The sequence below is a fragment of the Podarcis tiliguerta genome, assembly GCF_965153285.1.
Source record: "Podarcis tiliguerta genome assembly, chromosome: Z".
NCBI lineage: Eukaryota > Metazoa > Chordata > Lepidosauria > Squamata > Lacertidae > Podarcis > Podarcis tiliguerta.
Window position 1 is genome coordinate 17930163 of NC_139553.1, and position 15412 is coordinate 17945574.

At 44.5% G+C, this 15412-nt stretch overlaps 1 long non-coding RNA gene across 1 annotated transcript; it reads left to right on the forward strand.

The window, feature by feature from the left end:
- The first annotated feature begins 326 nt into the window (after nucleotides 1-326).
- On the forward strand, nucleotides 327-14503 carry LOC310669742. Its single transcript, XR_014507345.1, has 4 exons — nucleotides 327-606; nucleotides 7331-9754; nucleotides 12972-13046; nucleotides 14067-14503. It is a non-coding gene; the product is annotated as an uncharacterized lncRNA (long non-coding RNA).
- Nucleotides 14504-15412: the final 909 nt, after the last annotated feature.

The window sequence follows — 15412 nt, forward strand, 5'->3', positions numbered from 1 at the left end:
CAGACTCAGACTGATGTCTTCATTTCGATGGGAGAGGCTGGTGGCTAGTGACTCTTCAGGAGAACTCTGGGTTGGATTTACCAGTTGCTGACTCTCAATATTATGCAGTTTCCTGTGTTTCTTTGGAACCCCATACCCATCACCCTCCTTGGGTGACAAGGAGGAGCAGATCTTAATTCATGTATGAATACAAATACCATCTCCAGCCTTGCCATGAACCAGCTTCAGTAAGTCTCTCCCTTTTGCTTGAAATGGTCCTCGGCTCTCCACAGGGAGAGAGAGACAGATTCATCCTGGGCAAAGCAGGATTTGGATTCCAGGGCCATATGGTCCTCCTGCAGCAGGAGGAATTGAAAAGGAAATTGCTCTCTTTTCAGATAATCAGCTGAGGAGGGTGGGGGGAGAAATGACAAGAAGGCCATCTACTTAATGCACGCGTTCTCGAGACTGATTGACGTGTTGTAACAACATAAGCCTTCCACCGAGCGATAGAGAATCCCCTAGCTGCTAGAGTTAAAGACTGGATTGCTAGCTCTGCTCTGAATGACACACAAACGCGCACACACAGAGGATTAGATTCCTTCAGCTGGAGACAGAATCAATAAGGTGATTATGACCTTGTTTTTCTTGCTACGGTTGGGAGATATCCATGGAGCCGGGGCTTCCAAAAACGGGAAGGGGGAAGAAGTCGCTAGGCAAATTGCAGGTCTGAGGCTGCATAAGCCTATTTATTTTTTTTAGCATGCTGTAGCAGATGGTAGATAGAATAATAGAATAGTAGCGTTGTAAGGGGGCCCCTGAGGGTCAACTAGTCCAATGCAATGCAGGAATCATGGTCCTCCTGGCAACCTCTGCTTGAAAACATCCAATGAAGGGGAGTCCACCACCTGGCCAGCAAGTCTGTTCCACTGTTGAATGGTTCCTACTGTCAGAAAGATATTCCTAAGATTCAGTTGGAATCTCCTTTCTTGCAATTTGACTCCATTGGTTCAAAACCTGCCTTCTAGAGCAGCAGAAGGCAAGCTTGCTCCATCTTCCACGTCAGCCCTTTAGATAGTTGAAGGTGGAGCCCTTCCAATATTCCGGAAGGAAGACAGTTAAATTTGGCCCTGCAGAAGCCACAACAATACTTAGGGAAAGTCAGATTATGGCATAGGAACATATGAAGGGTTCTTATTCTGAGTCAGATCCTTGGTCCATCTAGCTCAGTATATTGGTGGACTCATAAAAAAGCTAAGAAATATTGGATTCAAATATATACATGAGGTCCAGCTCCAAGGGCCTTCTGGCGGTTCCCTCACTGCAAGAATTGAAGTTACAGGGAACCAGATAGAGGGCCTTCTCAGTGGTGGCACCCAACCTGTGGAACACCCTCCTGTCAGATGTCAAAGAAATAAACAATTACATGATTTTCCAAAGGCATCTGAAGACAGCCCTGTATCAGGAAGTTTTTAATGTTTGCGGTCTCACTGTGTTTCTATATTATGTTGGAACCTGCCCAGAGTGGCTGAGGCAACCCAGTCACATGCTGAGGTATAAATATTATTATTATCTTCTTCTTCATCATCATCTTCTTCATCATCATTACTACCACTACTACTACATTGATGCAGAATATTTTAAAGTGTAACATTAAAATGAAGCTTGCTAGGAATAATGAATATAAAATTGAACAATATTTCAATACATGATCACAGTGGTGAAAGTTTTATATGTACGAAAATGGAAAGATTCATCATTACCTACGATGGAGGAACAGTTATTGAAATCATAGGACTTAGCTGAGATTATGTGCTTTATCACAGAAAAATAATTGTCAATATTTACTAAATATTGGAAACGCGTGCAAAATTTTTGCATGAAAAAGAAAACAAGCTTAAATCTGGGTTTTAGGATCAAAATATTGTCTTATAAAAAGAGGAATTGTTGGGTGTTATCTTGGAGTGGATGTTCTGAATAATTTTTTTGTATATAGATGACAGATGAAGAAACGTAAGGTCTCCTTCACCCCCCCCCCCTTTTCTTTTCATTTTTCTCTTTCTTCCTTCTCCCCCCCCCCCCCTTTTCCTTCTTTTGGTTTAGATTAATTAATCTTTAATGAAAAGCTATTGAATATTCACTAAGAACCACTGTAGATCTTCTTTTTGATTTTTAATAATAATAATAAAATTATAGGAAAATAAGAAAAGTATTGTCTACAATCACTGGCAGCAATGGCTGTCTGGGGTTTCAGGCAGGATTTCCTCCCAGCGCCTACTTGCTGACGCTGGGGATTGAACCCGGAACCTTCTCCTTGTAAGACAGATGCTGTAATGCTGAGCTACTGCCTTTCCCCACAAGGACTGAGAGGACCACACAGAGGCCTTTTCCTCCAGGGCACAGTGGTGTTGAGCTTCCGTGGACACCCTATGTGGCAACTTCCCACCTAAAGGTAGGCTGGTCCCTGTTGCAGCATCAGGGAGAGCAGCACAGAGTGGCTGCAGAAAGTGACCCACTTTCCAAACCAGCTAGATGCTGATGGGGCAATCCAACAGCAGTCAAGATCTCCATGGCAACAGCCTTTAATTGCTTCCCAATGCAGATTTTTTGGGATCATTGGTAAAGAGGTGTGGGGATTTTATATATTTATTTATCCAGATAAATATCCGTGTGTTGCTTCTCGGGTTGTGGGGGGGGGGTATCAAAGTGGATCAGTAAAACGCACACACATAGCCTCACCACAGCCCAACCTACTTGGTGTGTGGGTGTGGGTGCAGAGAGTGAGGAAGGAAGGAAGGGGAAAGCTGCAAACTCTGGTCCCAAAGCACCCACTCCGTGCCTCTATCTGACAGATGTGGAACTGTTTTTCCAGACAGTCCACCTAGCTCAGTGTTGAACCCGCAGACTAGCAGCAGACCCCAAGGGTTTCAAGACGCAGGGCGGTCTCTCCCAGGACTACCTGGAGAGATAATAATAATAATTTATTATTTGTATCCCGCCCATCTGGCTGGGTTTCCCCAGCCACTCTGGGCAGCTTCCAACAAAGATTAAAAATATATAAAATGTCACGCAATAAAAACTTCCCTGACACCTTCAGGTGTCTTCTAAATGTCAGGTAGTTGTTTATCTCTTTGACATCTGACGGGAGGGTGTTCCACAGGGCAGGTGCCACTACTGAGAAGGCCCTCTGCCTGATCCCCTGTAGCTTTGCTTCTCGCAGTGAGGAAACCGCCAGAAGGCCCTTGGCGCTGGACCTCAGCGTCTGGGCAGAACAATGGGGGTGGAGATGCTCCTTAAGGTATACTGGGCCGAGGCCGTTTAGGGGACTGAGCCCAGGACCTTCTGCATGCTAAACAGGTGGAAATAGGGAACTTACTCCCATAGGAGGCAATGGTGGTTGCCAATGGCTAAGTCGTCCTTAAAAGAGGATTAGACAAATCCATGGAGGCCGATAAGGCTATCAGTGACTACTAGCAACAATGACTTGGCTCTGCTTCCACAGTCAGAGACAATAATGCTTCTGAATATTGTTCTATGCCACCCCAGTTGCCAAGTGGTGCAAGATCCCAGGGGCTTGGGTTTCCCAGGTCTGGGGTTTCTTTGGATATGAGACTCCTGGGAATTGTAGCTTATTAAGAGAGCTGGATATTTTAGGGGTAAATGACAGCTCTCGGGATTCTTTGGGGGAAGCCGTGTGCTTGACGCATGCACAGTGCATATGCAGCCCAAGGGTATCAAATATCTGTCACAATATTAATATACCCACAAAAGTAAAGCTGTGATTTACTGGGGGCACATGCCAGATAAAGGGCTTGTCTGGGCAAAGGAAAAGCTAGGTCAACAGTGCACAGAGTGAAGCAGAATGAGGCTTCCCCACCCCCCTTGCAATGTGCTCCATTCCCTTGCCCCCTCCCCCTCCCCTTTGCTCCCTGGATGATAGATGCTACCGGGTGTTTGTATGAGCACCATAGAAACTGGATGGGTATGGTTTAATTACTAAATCCCCCAGGTGCATTCTTGGGAAGATAAATGGATGCAATATTTTTTATATATATATAAAAAAACCCTATTGCAGCTCTCCCTGTATCTATATTTAGAAACCATTGCTCCCCCATTTATCCACATATGGCACACAGTCAGTAGTAGCACAGTTCAGAAAAGGTGAGCCAAGAGATGGCACAGGACTGCAGGTGCTTTTCTTCCCCAAAGCTTTTCTTTGCTGTGAAAACACACAAAATGAAAACATAAAATGCCATTGTTAGCAAAGTCATTTAAAACAGCACAGAGTCCAAAGAGAAAAGTCCTGGCCTCACTTTACTGAGCGAACAAGAGCAGCCTATAATTATTATATTTATTTGTATCCCACCTTTTCCTCGACCAGGACTCACAGATAAAATACAAAAAGCTAAAAACATATCTATAAGACCATCATTAAAAGTTAATTAAATAAATTAAAACAACATAAAACAAATCTATTAAAATGCAGATGAAAACAGCACAGCACTGTTGAAAGCCCTTTTCTTAAAATGTAGCCAGTTCACAATGGCCTGCCAGAGTAAAACAGTCTTCACTTGACAGCAGGAGAACCAGGAGTGAGCCAGTCTAACTTCTCCAGTCTAGGGCCTGAGCTGTGTGGGGCTTTATAGGTCATAACCAGCAATTTGAATTGTGCCCAGAAACAGACTGGTACCCAGTAGATTAAGAGTCTCATGCTCTACTGACTGAGTTTACAAATGCGAAGCAGGTACCGTGTGGCACCTGGAGCAGTGCCAGTTCTGCCAGCTGAAGTGGTATAGTGGGCACAGGTAGGATGAGGTGATCTTACAGGTCAACTGGTCCCAATTTGTTAAGGGCTTTATATACTCATGGGAACACCTTGAACTTGGCCCAGTAGCAGATCAGAAACCTGTGCAGGCCTCTGAGCAGGTTTTATATGCTAACAAGGCCTCACTCCTATCAGCAACCATGCTGCAGCATTCCACACTAACTGTGGCTTCTGGATCAAGCGCAAGGGAAGACCCACATGAAGCGCATTAAAGTAATCCATGATTAAAATCAGTTTGCAGCAAATTACAGCCACAGGAACAGATCTGCGTTTTGGTCTACATGGTTTTGTTTTGTTTTTTGTTTTGAAAATGCAAATAGTGAAGTCTGCCTTTCTATGCAAATTTCTCTCCATCTCCTACCTGATATGCATTTATTAGTTTTCTAAGTGTTGCAAAGCAGGTGAGGTGACTTTGCACTGAGATGGAGCGACCTGTAGACTTGCCAGTAGGATTACAATTGAAAATTCCTTTAATCGGACATTTTGGCCAGAAACACACACACGTGCCTTGATTAGGGTGGGATTACTGCTTTGCAGCATGGATTATAGTTCAAAATCCAGGAACGCCTCTGATGTTTGGAAGCCACAGCCGGAAAAGCTGGCCCATTCAGAGACTCCCCTGATGGAGCCCAAACACTGGGGATTACAAATCATTTCTGAAGGATAAAGCACTGGGTAAGGGGTTCAGAAGTAAGGCTGTAGATTAGCGGTAGAGCATCTGCTTTGCATGAAGAAAGTCCCACGTAGAATTCCCAGCAGCATCTCCAGGTAGGGCTGTGTAATATTCCCTGCCTGAAATCCTACAGGGCTGTTGCCAATCAGTGTGCAAAATGCAACAGAGGTATGGCTCAATATAAAGCATCTGGACTAGATGGGCCACTGGCCTGGTCCAGCAGGGCTCTCCTTATGGAGGTCTGTTAAGAGCATAATAACACAAGAGCTTCCTGGATCTGACAAATGTCCCATCTAGTCCAGCACCCTGTTTTCACAATAGCTCGCCAGGTGCCCATTATGGGAAACCAGCAAACAGCCCTCACCCCTCTTGCAGTTTCCAGCAACTGGTATTCACAAGCATTCCTGCCTCTGACCATGGAGGTAGAGCATAGCCACCAAGGCCTGCAGCCATCGATAGCCTTCTCAATGACTTTGTCTAATCCTCTTTTTAAAGGCATATGGTTTAATTATGCACTGTGGTAGCAGAATCTCCATGCCCAGTCTACCTTGTAATGCCAAATAATGGTGAAGGACAATTGGAGAATACTTTTGCACACAGGTCCTGCTTTGGGGCTTTGCACTGAGGCATCTGGTTGCCGCAGTAAGGACAGGTTGCTGCACTAGATAGGCCCCCTTTGGCCTAAACCAACAGGCTCTTCTCATGTTCTTATGAGTGAATCTTTTGGTCCTCCTAGGTAGGTATTGTCTACACTGAGTAGCAGCTGCTCTCCAGGGTTTTCAGAAACTGAGCCTTTTCAAGTCATATCTGGAGGTGTCTGCTTGCAGTCCAATGTAGCTGTCATCTTGCTCCAAAAGACTCCTAGAGTAACTGCTGCATCATTTTAGCTCTTGCCTCTTCCTTACCCTGTTGAGTGAAAAGAGAAGAGGCAGGTTAGCAACTAAGGATGATTCATCTCTCTGCTCCTTTTCCTCTGAAAAGTGACTCTCCCGACTTGCTCTATTGTATTTGCTTTCACATCTTAAGCCCTAGAAATAAGCAGCTCAGAGGTTTCCCTTGCGTTCCTCAGCATTGGGGGGAAGGGATATGTTTTGGCAGATCTTCCCAGTATAAAAATCAGGGTTGGGAGCATTGAGGACTAGGCACCATCTGCTCTGCAACAGAGGCACCCAACCGATTAACAGGTGCAAATACTGCATTATACTTCATTGGGTCCCTATTAGCTCTCTATTGGATTTTCCTAAGTATCCAATTAATGGGGTGCAAATCAGCACCCTAATAGTCCTAGTAGTCCGCCGTGGACACCCATTAGCTCTCAGTTTGATTTCCCGAGTTGGCAAACAAGGCACATTTGACACAAGCAGACAGTGCTGGATCTGTCAGATCGTTGACCTTTGCATCTGAAGCAGGTCACTCCGATAATGAACTTGCCCTAAGCTCCTGCAGCTCATATTCTCCAAGTGCCCAACTCCACAGATTTATGCCCACCCATCAGTGTTATTGCTTAATTGGAAAATAGATTAATTGTCTCTTTCAATGCAGCTTAATTGGATTTGCATTCACACCCTCAGGTCTTTCCCCCATGCAGAGTTCCCTTTCCTATGCATAGAGGCGTAGGAGATAATGGGGCCATCAATCTGGAGAGGAAGATGGGCTGGAGGGGTGTGTGTGTGTGTGTGTGTGTGTGTGTGTGTGTAAAATATCTCCCTTCAATATCATATTGATAATCAAGGACAAGATCAAACCCAGATGTTAAATTAACTGCATCTCTGAGAAGAATAGTTTCTGAGTAAATCTGAAACAAAACCCCATGCATATTCCAAACATGACTATGGTATTGTTCCATCTGTTAGGAGATGAAGTGGATTTGCCATGGGGCATCAAGAAGAAAGCCGAAGGGGAACCCCGGTGGTATTGGATGGGATCCTGGAATTGTGGCTTGAAGCTGCTGCAGAGACTATTTTGGAACTGAGGTGGGCTCACAATCCAAGGGAAGGCGAAAGCTCTACATGGGAACCTGAAGAATCCCTGGTAGATAGCAATCCAAATGGTCTTTTTAATAATAATAATAATAATAATAATAATAATAATAATAATAATTCTAGGAGTCCATTCCACTGTGGAATGGCTCTTACCTAGGGTTACCAGACATCCCTGTTTCCCAGGGACAGTCCCCGGATTTGTGAATAAGTCCCCGGACAAATTCCATCCCTGGAATGTCCCCGGATTTCATCTAATGTCCCCGGGAAACACAGCGGCGGCAGTCTCAGCAGCCTGGAGCAGTTGGCTCTGGCTGGCTCCAGGAGCTGCTCAGAAGTCCCCAGATGATGGTGGTGCAGGGGCTCTAAGATGCAGCTTCCGGGCTGCCTCCACCTTCCCTGACCCCAGCAACTAAGCTGTGAAGGGAGGCTTCATGCTGCCTATAGGAGCAGCCTCCCAACTCCTACTTGCGTGCAAGCAGGAGCAGGGCGGGGATATCTCAGTTAGGGAACGGGAAGCCTCCTTTCCCAGCTGAGGGATCCCTGTCCCCTCCTGCTTGCATGCAAGTAGGAATGAGATTGGAGCTGCTCTGATGGGAAGGGAGGCATCGCACTGCCTGAGCCTCACTGCTACTCTTGGCCCTCCTTCTCCGCCTTCCATGCCTGACCCACCATGCACCACTTCCCCACCACCACCACTGAAGAACCAACAACTCAGGGGCTGCCCAGGCTCATGGAGAAAGGAGATAGAAGCCTCGGAGGAAGGGGAAACATGGCGGTTGAGGTCAAGGCAGCGGCCATCCCTCTGCCACTGCCATCGCTGCAGCATCAACATCCCAAACGTGTAGTATTGATTGATTGATTGATTGATTGATTGATTGTGTCCCCAGATTCATTGGGGGAAAATCTGGTAAGCTTACTCTTACCACCAGAAAGTTATTCCTAAGGTTTGGGCAGGATCTCCTGCTTTTGTCATTTGAAATGATTGTTTTGTGTCATTCCCTCTGGAGCAGCAGAAAGCAAGCCGGCTGCATCTTCCATGTGGGAGCACTTCAGATATTCAAAGATGGCTATCATGTCACCTCTCAAAAGTGAAGAACAGGAGAGAGATGGTTAACCACAGGAGACTCTTTCAGATTTCAACAACCTTATCAGTGACAACTTCATTCCCCCCCCCCCCCTAAAACAAAAAAAACAAAAGAAGACAAAAACTCCAACCCATCTGTGAAAGGTGAGTCATCATAGTGTCGGTGATGTTTTGAAAGGAAGAGCTAAATTTGGCCCAGGAACTCACGGGCTTCAACACGGATTTCTTTCTTAATTAGGACTAGGTGAAATCTAAGCCTCAATTAGAGGTGGAAATAACACCAACCAAGGCCCTGAAAACTTTAAACAGGTCTTCTGTCATTCCCCACCTGCCTTTTATACTGATTAGTCAATGGCTGATCTAATTAAATGTCAACAAATCTGCATATTACTAAGACCTCCTGATAGGGGGCCATTTTCTTGCACAGCAATGCAGAGGCTCATTTACACGGTAATAAACAAATGCTCAAATTCTCTCCTAAATGAGAAAACATCTTTTTTCCTGTTTTCTTCTTTGTTGTTCTTTCGGACAGTCAGGCACTAAAATTGAAACAGGCCCAGTGGGCCAGTCACTGGATGGAAGCTTACAAAGTAGTCAGAGGTGAGATGGAAGTGTATAAAACCAGGGGTCAGCAAGGTTTATCTTGCCTGGGCCGGATCGGTCCCACTGAGATCCCTCTGTGGGCCAGATTGTGCACAGACGTGATTTTTGGAGCCATGGAAGCAAGTCCCCACGCCGTGCTGCGCCAGTTTAGCGTAGCGCATGAGCGGGCAGCTCAGTTCAGGGGCAGCTTGTAGGCAGGGCCAAGCGACTTCCACAGGCTGCTTCCAGCCCATGGGCCTTAGGTTGCTGACCCCTGCTATAAAACTATTGGTGAGATTCCTGCATTGCAGGGGGTTTGACAAATGACACTTCCAACTCTTTAATTTCATGATTATGGAGAAAGTGGACAGAGAGACGTTTCTCTCCATGTCTCTGTGGGAAATAATATTGCAGCTAAAATTAATGTTTAGGTTTTGCTAGATAAGCAAAGGGTTAAGACACATGGACTTCCCACGCAACTCCTCCATGCAGCTGAAGAGAAAGTATGCTTGTTCTGACCTCTCACCGACTGTTTGTTTTTTTATCTCAAGCATGTGTTTTTTAACATAAGATTCTCGCTATCTTGTTTTCACTGCTGCTTTTTGCTGGAATCAAGTCTGAAAATTTATGTAAGTAAACAACTCCCCCCCCCCTTACATTAAATACTTCTGTGCAATTCTTTTGTTTAGAGCAATAAAAAGGGGGTGATCCAGTCTCCTAAAGGGCCATTAAAATTATTAATAAGGTTAAGCAACTTTGTCCCAGAGATTTCTACATTTTAAGCTGCAAAGGGACTGCAAATTTAAACTCTGCTAACTGAATGTTAAACTCACATATGAGTAAGGGAAATAATAAATATGATCTATGTAGCTCAGAATTGTCTACACCGATGACCAAGAATATCAGACAGTGGTACTTTCCCAGCCCTATCTAGGTATTGAACCTGAGACCTTCTGCATGCAAAGCAGGTGCTCCACCTCTGAGCCACAGCATGTCCCCAAAACAGATGGTTTCATCTGTATAGGTGGTTCATATTCCTTAAATTTGCATTCAGTCTTGATATAGTTCTAATTCACCACCCAACCATGTCTGAAAACTACCTCGTTACCTTTTTAAACAAAATTAAATTAAGTTAAACTTTTCTCATCAGCAGTTGCAGACACTACTGGGGAAATACCTGCTCTAGCTAGCTTTTTATATCCCATTAAAAATATTTATAACGCATCTAGTCCACTCACATTGGCCAACCAGGTGCACATTTTGGTCAGGACTTAAGTGTAACAGCAAATTTCCTCACCTGCAATTTTCAGCAGCTGTTTTGCATCTGATAATTGGGGGGGTGCAAGAGTCCTGCTGAATCGGGCCAATGTCCTGTCTAGACTAAAATCCTGTTCTGCTTACTCACAGTATTGGCCATATGCCCATTTTGGGAAATCCGTAAGCAGCATCCAAACACATGAGCTTCTCCCTACTGCGGTTTCCTGCATTATTGTCTCCAACACTGGAAAGCGAATGGCTAGTACCACAGAATCCAAACACCTTGTGGATGTGGCTAAACCAACTGCATGGTGCTCCTGACCCAGTTACATACTAGTGGAACAGGAAAGTGCTTTTTTGCTGTTTGAAAGGGAAGGCAAGTGGATAGCTGCACAGCCTGCCATGAGGCACCCGCACGCACCCTACACACACACATAATTAACTAAAATTTTCAAATGGTTATATGTACCTATGAGCGTCTGGAGAGTGAGAGTGTGTGGAGAGTGGGGGCACTAGCTTCAAAATCCTTTACCCTCTCTCGAAAAATGGGGGGGGGGAGTTAAACCACCAAGCTAATTGTTCATGTTTAAAAGGAAGATTTACAGCTGTAGCGACAGCTCAGTTTCTACATTCAATTATTTTAAATTATGCCCACAATTATGTTGCATTAATTTGCGCTGCATATGGTGGGTTGCGTTGGTTTGGGGAATTGATGCAATTTTGAGGCTAAATTGATGTTGCTGCTCCTTGATAGGATAGAGATTGATCGCTTAGAAATTTGGATCATGGAAATCATAATTAATTGGAGCAATATGGCAGTGCCATCTCTCCTGCAAGTCAATTGTCTCCACCCATTTGGAGATGACTTGTCTTGCACTAAGGTCACAATGACACCCCGCTTCTAAGATTATACATTATTGATGCATTGTGTCACAGGAGCCTGCCAGTCAGTAATCACGCAGTTCAAATATGGAGTTAACTCTTTATTAGCAAAAACACAATCTTCACAGATGTGGCTGAGTGTCAGGCAGCCTAATGAGCAATTGTGCAGCTTATTCCCAGTGGTCTTCCTCCCTAAAGATCAGTTGCCAAGACTGAAGTCCCCGCCTACTGATCAGGGCTTTTTCCAAGCAATTGGAGACTATACCTCCATACAACCAACATTTCCTCTGCCCTTTTCATGCCTCTTCTCGGTGTCAGCTGTCACAAAATTATGTAATTTGCCTAATTAATTATGTTATTCATCCCCATTCATTTAGTATATGCAACAAAAGCACAATGCAGATGAGGGGACAATGTCATCATTTATGTATTCTTTTGTGGACTTAAAGCAACAACAGTGATTTGTGCTAATGTCATGGAATGAATAAACACCAGCAATTTCTGCTGCCATTTCATCAGAATGCTTTAACAGCCCTGTTTATGAAGAGGAGGAGCAACTACATTTATAATCTAGCTTTTCTACTATAGATAAAGATAGCACAGAATGGCTTCCCCATCCTCATAACAATCTTATGATGCCACATTCACAAGAACAGATATCGCAATAAATTTATGTTCCTACTTCTCTACCAAGTCTCTGTTTTTTAATTATCAAATGTAAAAATGAAAGAGGATGTCAGCACACCACAGTAACTTTAATGGTTGGGGTAAAAAATCTCTTTTCTCAGGGTACATCAGGGGTCGGCAAACTAAGGTCCGCGGGCCAGATCAGGTCCAATAGCCTTCAGGATCCGGCCCACAGACTGTCTGTAGATCGGCGTGGGGGTTCTGTTCATTTGGGCTGCACCATTTCCCCCCCTGCACCATTCCATTTCCCCCCCTCCCTCATACACACCACGGCAGCACCTCCCCCCTCCCTCCTCCTGGCTTCTCCCTGCCCTGCCTAGAGGAGGAAGGGGGCTGGGCTGAGCTGGCTGAACGCCATTTTAAGCAGCCCCTCTCCAGAGCCAGCCCTTTTGCTAACCCAGAAGTAGTACCTCGGATTAAGAGCTTTGCCCCAGGATGTGAACAGAAATGGTGCGGCGGCAGTGGGAGGCCCCATTAGCTAAAATGGTACCCCAGGTTAAGAATGGTTTCAGGTTAAGACCTCTGGAATGAATTAAGTTCATAACCAGAGGTACCACTGTAAGCACTCTTTGAGTTCAGTCAGTCAACCAGCTACAAATCAACATAATAGTTCCCTCATCCAGCCCACATTTCCCCAGCTTCTCCACAAGCATGTCAAAAACCTTACTGAAATCAAGATATACCTGTGCAAGCAGAGGATATGACCTCACAGAGTGCTCTCTAGGAATCTACAGAGAACTCCATGTGTTGTAACCCTTTGCTCACCTAGCATGATATTTTGACTGGAGCATCATTTCCCCACGAACCCCTTCACAGGCAAAGGTATAACAATTTCACACACATTTTATTAAACCACCCAGAATCCCAGCTTGGCTTGAAGGTTCTGGAACCGGTCTCTTGGCAGAGGTTTGGTGAGAAGATCAGCAGTCATCTCTAAGTGTGGCATACTGGGGTGTATGGGATGTTAGTTGCTTTGGCTACTTAATAAGGTTACGTTTGGTATGTCTATCATCCCTGCAGGATCCATAATTATAAAAATAACAGTAATCTTCTCCCACCATGTCATGGCTGGAAACTGCTGACTTGCAAATTGAGGTAAGTAAAACTCTATTAAGGATATTCCGAAAATGCATTTAGAGGCAACAAGGAGTCAAGTATTTTGCAACACCGTCAGTACTGCTGGGATAGCTGTTAAGATAGAACAAAGAGGAACAGTTGCATTACACAAACACCATTCTTTCCTGAAATGAAAGAATTACTGCTAGCCAACTCCGATGGCTGTTGACACCCCTTGATTGTTCCAAATTAAGCCACCCAAGCTCTCATCCACATTGCCCAGGTAACTGATCCAGATGTAAACTGCCTTATATTACAGTTTCGACAGAAAGCACAAGAAGCAAAAGTTGTTACCTTTCCTGAAAAAAAGGAAACTCAAAGTATTGATGGGGCAATGTTTCTGAATGCCAGTTTCTGGAAAGCGCAGGAAGAGAAAGGGCTCTTGTGCTTGGGTCCTGCCTTTGGCCTTCCCATTGGCACATCTTCTGGATCTCTGTGAGACCAGGAGGCTGTACTAGATGGGCCCCCTTTGGCTTGATCCACTAGCACAGATCTGGAGAAAGCAGTGCTTTTGAATTACCAGTTAATTGCAGGAGCAGAGAGTTGCTCTTCTGCTTGGTCCCAGCTTGGGGTCTTCCCTTTGAGATAACGAGTTGGCCACTATCAGAACAGCATGCTGCCCTAGACACACCATTAGCTTGATCCTGCAGGGATCTTCTTATGTAGGACACCCTGTACTAGGGATGTCCTGTGTCTATGTAAAATCAGGGGCCAAAATGGCAGCTCTGTTATTTTGCACTAATGTGGCAGCTTCCACATCAAGCCCAATGGAAGCCCACCAGAAAGTGCATTGCAGCAGTCCACCTGGAACTTGACACAGAAGCATTACCACATTCTCATTTGCTTTCCCCCATAGCATCCAGATCCTTTGGATGCTAAACCTCCCCCCCCCCCCCCCCCGCCGACTCCAGTCTATATGCATATATTTGAGCGTATTTTTAAAAATATGTAAGCCATTGTTTATTCTGCACTAATTTTAATCTTTCTCTTCACTTACAGCTGCCAGTTCCTCTGGTGTTGACTTATATCTTACCCATGGGTAATAACTCCTCGCCTTTCTACGTTCTCAGCTATAAATCTCAAAGCACTTTAAAAGGGAGCATATTAAGAGCCGGAGAGAAGACAGCTTTCTACAGTTCATGAATATTAAAATTTGGAGGTTCGAACCCTTTGATGGATTTCCTGGCTGCTCTTTTGCTCCCTTCCACAATTTATGTAGCTTTACATTGCGTGGTTCGTTTCCTAAGAAAAAGTCATAGGAGCGTCACATGGAATCATAGAAATTGTCGTTGGAATGGAATCTGAGGGTCATGGAATCCATCTCACTGCGATGCAAGAATCTCAATTAAGGCCGCTTGAGAGATGGCCATCCAAACTTTGCTTTGAAGCCTCCAATGGAGGAGAGAGTCCACTACCTTCCAAGGGAAGGCAGCCCTTCAGCTGCTGAACAGCTCATACCATCAGAAACACTCATACCAATGTAAACAAACTGTGAAAAAAGACTCTATGAATTGAAAGTGGGAATGCTATATGTACTTCTTTGTTACACAAGAAAATCTTTAATAAAAACTGGTTTTAAAAAATAATGTAAGTTCTTCCTGATGTTTAGTTGGAATCTCCTTTTTTGTCATTTAAAGCTATTGGTTTGGGTCCAGGAATTCCAACTTATCAGTGACCTAAAACCAGAGCTTTCTCTTTCAGCTGGAGCTCACCAAAGTTCAGTTCCAGCACCTCTCGTGTGGGCGCAATTGCAGCTAAAAAAACTATATTCCATTCTTAGTGGTGAGAAAAACAGGAGATTGCACAACGTTTTTGGGTGCACTTCCTCTCTCCGATTTGTCATGTCTGTAAGAACAAGGCAGCTCTGACTCTGTCCTTCTCCATATCATCAACCAGCAAAAGGCTCTAGGCCACGAAAACTGGCTCTTGAAACCCCCACCTCTGCTAATGAGGCTCTTCCACCCTCCTCTGATATTCGTTATTCCTTTTATTCCTTTCATTATGTCTAAATGTGGGCCGACAGTAACACAGCTCCTTTTTCACGCTGCATATCTCGTTCCCAATTTGCAGGATCTTCCAAATGCCTCACTTGAATTCATTTGTGCATAATCATTTTTTTCCCTTTTGCATTTGCTTCTATTATAGCTCAGAAGTGACAATTGCTGCTTGTTCAAGGGGCTTATATTTGCACAGTTTGTTTCCATAGATACTTGCAGGTCTTTGGAGGTTGGTATATTGGTATATACATATCCAGCGATATATTAAATTAGGAAGAAGGAGACAATCAATGGCTACTAGCCACAATAGCTATGCTCCGTTTTAACATTTTTCATTGGTGCTTTTAG